General features: G+C 43.5%; 1 protein-coding gene across 1 annotated transcript in view; it reads left to right on the top strand.

The window, feature by feature from the left end:
* The first annotated feature begins 2150 nt into the window (after positions 1 to 2150).
* The window catches only part of clvs1 (clavesin 1), an 80982-nt gene continuing 77132 nt past the window's right edge, over positions 2151 to 6000 (top strand). Inside the window, exon 1 of the mRNA XM_003219604.3 lies at positions 2151 to 2338. The gene's annotated coding sequence lies outside the window, so the exon portion shown is untranslated. The remainder of the gene's footprint in view (positions 2339 to 6000) is intronic.

The following is a 6000-nucleotide window of genomic DNA, read 5'->3' as shown; positions in this document are numbered from 1 at the left end:
TGAAAATAAACAAATTCTGGCTACCAAAAAACCTGTAAAATCAGGACAGTAAATAAAGAGCAACACTTTGTAAACAGGGGAATTCCAGACATAAAATAATCAGGGGCAGCTACCAGTATTTAAAAAAAACTCTAAAATCAGTACAGTAAATAAAGAATTAAGGAGCCCCGGTGGCGAAGTGTGTTAAAGCACTGAGCTGCTGAACTTGCAGACCAAAAGGTCCCAGGTTCAAACCCCGGGAGCGACGCGAGCGGCCGCTGTTAGCTCCAGCTTCTGCCAACCTAGTAGTTCGAAAACATGTCAATGTGAGGCTCTTTGGCTTAGAAATGGAGATGAGCACCAACCCCCAGAGTCAGACATGACTGGACTTAACGTCAGGGGAAACCTTTACCTTTAAATAAAGAACAATGTTCACAAAATGGGAATTCTAGACAAGTAACAATCAGGGTGAGCTAAAACCTCCCAACAAAGGATTCCATCAGGCAAGAAGCAGCCAGGCTTTGAACCTGCAAGGCCATTCAATGCTAATCAAGGTGATTGATTACAACATTCACTCCTAGCTCCAACAGCAAAAGTTCTTTCTCCCACCCTGGACTTTCCACAGATATATAAACCTCCTTTGCCTAGTTTCCAACAGACTTCACAACCTCTGAAGATGCCTGCCATAGATGTGGGTGAAACATCAGGAGAGAATGCTTCTGGAACATGGCTATACAGCCTGGTAAACTCACAACAACCTGATGAAGTGCCTGTCAACCTGAAGATCTTGAAAGCATTCAATTCCTCACCATTGGTCAAGCTGGAAGTGATGGAAAAGAAGTAGAATTAAACTGTGGCAAGTGGGAATCAAGAATTTGAGAGCAGCAATTTTGACTCAGGTCAGGCTACTAGCAAAAGTTGACCTATGTGGGCTTCCAGATAATGTTGGATTATATCTCCCACAGGCCCTATCTAGCACAGGCACCCACCCTTGCTTCCTTTAAAAAGCAGCTTAAAACTTGGCTTTTTCGCTGCGCCTTTGAATAACTGAATCCCCTTGTCTAGAAGTCAGATCAATAACTCCTTTGTTTGCACAGGTCCCCTTTCTCATAACAAATTGGCCGGCCATCTCCCTTCCCTTAGGTCCTGGAATGTTTAAACTTTGTCCTTTGATCCAAAGCACTTTAGAACTATGTCATTGCACTTTAGTTTAGGTAGCCATCCCCTCCACCAACCTGGTGGTCCATTTTATCTTACTTCATCTTAACTGTGGGCCCCTGGTGGTGGCGCAGTGTGTTAAAGTGCTGAGCTGCTGAACTTGCAGACCGAAAGGTCCCAGGTTCAAATCCCGGGAGCGGAATGAGCGCCTGCTGTTAGCCCCAGCTCCTGCCAACCTAGCAGTTCGAAAACATGCAAATGTGAGTAGATCAATAGGTACTGCTTTGGTGGGAAGGTAATGGCGCTCCATGCAGTCATGCCAGCCACATGACCTTGGAGGTGTCTACGGACAACGTTGGCTCTTCGGCTTAGAAATGGAGATGAGCACCAACCCCCAGAGTCGGTCACGACTGGACTTAACATCAGGGGAAAACCTTTACCTTATCTTAACTGTTTTTATTTTTAACTGATTTATATGCTATTGAGTTTTTATGATTTACTGTATTGTTTTGGTTAAGGTAACTGTTTGTATAACTGCTGGTTTTTACTGTCTTTGTATTTTAAAGTGTTTTAACTGATTTATTGTTTTGTATTTCAGGCTTCTGACCCATGTAGCCGCCGCGAGTCCCTGCCGGGAGATGGTGGCGGGGTAGAAAAATAAATTATTATTATTATTATTATTATTATTATTATTATTATTATTATAGCCAGTGATGAGGAATTATGGGAGCTGTCATTCCTCAAGGTCCGGAGTGCCACATGCACACCCATCCCTATTACAGAGTTAGTTGTACAAATTCTAGGTAGTCAGGTTATTTCCTTTTCACTGGAAGACGCTCTTTAGAAACATAAAGGTATGTGAGTAGACTTTGCAAAAGGTGTATGGCATGAGCTTTCTGGGCGCAGGAGGGGTCGCGGTGGCCTGGGTGCTGAAAGGGTGCCCTCCTGTTGCAGGAGAAGGGAAGGCCTTTAGGACCCGGGGGGAGGCGGGCTCTGCGTGGCCGAGGCGCGTGCACCCAGCCGCACACACCCGCGCGGTCCCTGCCCAAAAAAAGCACAGCCTCCAGAGCTCCGGCTCACTCCTTCGCAGCTCCTGGGGAAGAAGCTCTGGAGCCGGGCGCACCGAAGGCGACCTCTCCGCCTCCCACCAGTATCCCTGCAGAGGGACTCACCCGAGGCGGGGCCGCGTGGGGCTCCAAAGGTATTTGGGATGGATCTTTTGTGTGTTTTGCCCAGGCTCCCCTCCTCCTCCTCCTCCTCTTCCCCGCCCCCGCCCTCGCCTCGCTCCCCTTGTATTTTTGTTGCAATGCCATGGCTGCGGCGTTTCAGCACCATCCTGCGCGGACAGCGCTCTCTCCTGCAATCCGTCCATCCACCCGCACTCCGCGCTCAGCAGCATCCCTCCTTCCTCCCCGACAGCCTTGCCTTTATCCTTGTCTCCTGTTCCAAAATCCCCCCCCCCCCATATTTGCACAAAACGATTCTCAGGAGGAAAATGAAGAAGGCGTCAGGGAGGGATCCGCACCAGTCCTCCAGAGCCTGGGATAAAAGGCATAAGTTGGTGGCAAAGGGGAGTTCAGACCAAGGTTGCAATTTGGAGAAGGCTGGTGGGGATGGGGAGGGAGAGGGAAGGAGCGGAAGGGAAGGTTAGTCTCTCTCTAGGTCTCAGAAATGGACCAGTTGTGGAGATCAGGGAGTCAAGGCTGATAAAACAAACAAGCAACCCCACAAACATTGCCCTCTGCTTCCGCCAGGCATATTAAACCCAACGCTGGAGGGTGTGATGGAGAAAACAAACAGGGTCAATTGAATTTGCTTCTCAGTGGGACATCGTCACTGTTAATATGGGACAGGGCGTAGGAAAGACTCCCACCCTTCCATCTCTGTTTGCTTTGCTGCAGAAAGTAAAACATTGTTGATTTTTTCCCCCTTGTACGGTGGACATGTTTTTAAGCCACACACATGCACACATACCTGAAAAACATTGAAATAGACTCTTGGCATCATTTCACAATACAGTCCCAGTGCTGAAAATCCTTTCCAGTGGGATGACTATGAAACTGGGTTGAAATTTGGGGTGGGGAGGAGAATAATATTAAAGTTACAGAGCAGATGGCGGGCCTTTGTTCATAAGTAGTCAGTGATTGGTTTATATAGGAAAGAAAAGAACAGATGAGATTGTGAGGTGGGGGAGAGAGGTTTTTCTTGGGCTTTCATGATATAATCAGAGGATAACACAGATTGTCCTGGTACATTGGGAGTTAGTGCATTGGCAAGAAGTAAAATGACGTTATATAATAATATGATGTCATGCACCAAACAGCAAAGGTGTGAGTTCTCTCTTCCAGGTGGTAACCAGTTTTTTGTTGCTGGAACAAAACAAAACAAGAAAAGCTTAGCCAATTTCTCTGCAACCACATAACTTGCAGATGACAGGATTTTAGCTTAATTTAAAGAATAAATGGTTTTGTCAGCTTTTCCCATTCTTGTTGACTCTGCTTTGTGAATGTTTTAGAAACTAGATCTTTCCAAAGAAAGAAAGAGCTTCCTGATCATCTTAAATATTATGTATAATTATAACAGATTGTTTCTATTTTTCACAGAGACTTTGTCCTGCAATCTTTGTTAATCTATGTTGTCTAATGAAGTATCACAGCCGATAACTAGAAACTGTAGAATTGGGTCTGCAGGTCAATGGCTTCCAGAGTGATAAATATTTGCAGGCAGTTTTCTTATATAGTATTAAACTGTGTGTTTAATTTAGCTCGGTAGATTACCAATTCCCCACAAGGCAAAGAAACCTATGTTTCTTTAAAAAGCTTACCTAAAAGTTATACTGAAACCAGTGGCCATTATTTCTAAGCAAAAACCTTTTAAACATATATTCTCTTATATGAACCACAGCAGTGTCTTAATTAGTACATGTGCAACTACAAAGCAGCATTCTGCCACAAGACATACACAACACACTCTCTATGGAAAAGAAAGGATGGTGGAGGAAATGCAGGCCAGACTGTGGCATTTGCTGAAGGCACTTGGTAATTTTTAGGATTTACTGGTAAATTTTAGAAATGATTGTGTCATAAGGTTTGCATTAGACAACTGTGTGTTAAGAAATAGTATCCTCTGTCAGTAAAGAATAGATATTGGGTTGTTGGCTTTGGGATTTAACAGTATGTGTTTGAAATGTTTGTACCATGCCTCCTTTCAGACATTTACTACTGGCCATGATTAATGATACATGTCATAATTTATTTGTTAATCATAGAAATATGGGTGAAATTTGTTCATGAGCCACTTTTGTTGTTTTAAGTTTAATAGTGATCAGAACTGGTTTGCTGTAAGTTTTCCAGGCTGTATGGCCATGTTCCAGAAGCATTCTCTCCTGATGTTTTGCCCACATCTATGGCAGGCATCCTCAGAGGTTGTGAGATATACATTCTCAGAGGTTGTGAGATACCTCTAAACCTCTGAGGATGCCTGCCATAGATGTGGGCGAAATTTCAGGAGTGAATACTTCTGAAACATGGCCATGCAGCCTGGAAAACTCACAGAAACCCAGTGATTCTGGCCACAAAAGCCTTCAACAACACAGCGATCAGAATGTTCTGGCTTTTTTTTTTTGTCTCCTTCTCAGTTTTTAATGTTTAATCTAACAGAGTTACATACAAACATACATCTTCATGGCTGGAAGAGCATCCAAATTCACAAGAAAATGAGATGAAAGTTGCATTCAGTATTATAGAACAATTGATAAATGAATGTCACTTTTCCTACAACCATTTTAAAGGTGTTGTAAAGAGTGCCAATTAGGTGGAGCTTTATTTCTCTAAAAGCTGCATTTAAGATCTTTTCATTTCCAAGGACATAAGAAGAAGGCACTTTTTCCTGAAGGGATGACATAATTGTGATGGCATAAAGCCTGTATGCGCATGTGTGCAAAGTAATGGTTCCTCCACAAGTCATATTTCCTTTGGGAAGTAATTAGTGGGGATATTTTGTCCACAGTTTCTGCCCCATATACCTCATAGATGTGAAAGGGAAATCATTGAAATGTAATTTATTACACTAATACTCAATTGGTAGGAGCATGCATTGTAATACTGAGTCATTCTATAGTACTGTCTGGTTTCTGTGGTGCCCACACGTTTCCCTTCTGGCATCACTGCAACATCCTGTTGAACAGCCACATTTGGTTGGTGCTGCTCACAGATGCAATTCCACTAACAGGAAATTGTTAATAGGAGACAGCTGCTATTAGAATATGAATTATGAATTCATATATAGTGAATTATGATCACTGTAACTGTAGTGAATGATCCTTGAAGACTGTGCTATCCAATATATTTCTACTATGAATATGTGCCTTTAAGTCGACTCTGGTTTTAGGGCTTTTTGGTAAGGTTTATTCAGAGGAGTTCCTCCAAGGCTGAGAGAGTGTGACTTGCTCAGGGTCACCCAGTGGAAATTGAAGGAATGCGGATGTGTAGTTGTTCATATGCTGTTGGACTACAGTTTCCATTATCCCTCAACATTGGTTGTCACTGATGTCTAGGAATAATGGGAAGCACAGTCCAATAACATTTACTTTCCTCATATATCTTATGATAGGTAAAGGTAAAGATTTTCCCTGACGTTAAGTCTAGTCGTGACTGACTTTGGGGGTTGGTGCTCATCTCCATTTCTAAGCCGAAGAGCCGGTGTTGTCCATAGACATCTCCAAGGTCATGTGGCCAGCATGACTGCATGGAGCACTGTTACCTTCCCACCAGAGCGGTATCTATTGATCTACTCACATTTGTATGTTTTCGAACTGCTAGGTTGACAGGAGCTGGGGCTAACAGTGGGTGCTCATTGCGCTCC

The sequence above is a fragment of the Anolis carolinensis genome, chromosome 4 (genome assembly GCF_035594765.1).
Source record: "Anolis carolinensis isolate JA03-04 chromosome 4, rAnoCar3.1.pri, whole genome shotgun sequence".
Taxonomy (NCBI): domain Eukaryota; kingdom Metazoa; phylum Chordata; class Lepidosauria; order Squamata; family Dactyloidae; genus Anolis; species Anolis carolinensis.
This window is presented reverse-complemented; position numbering and strand designations above follow the sequence as displayed.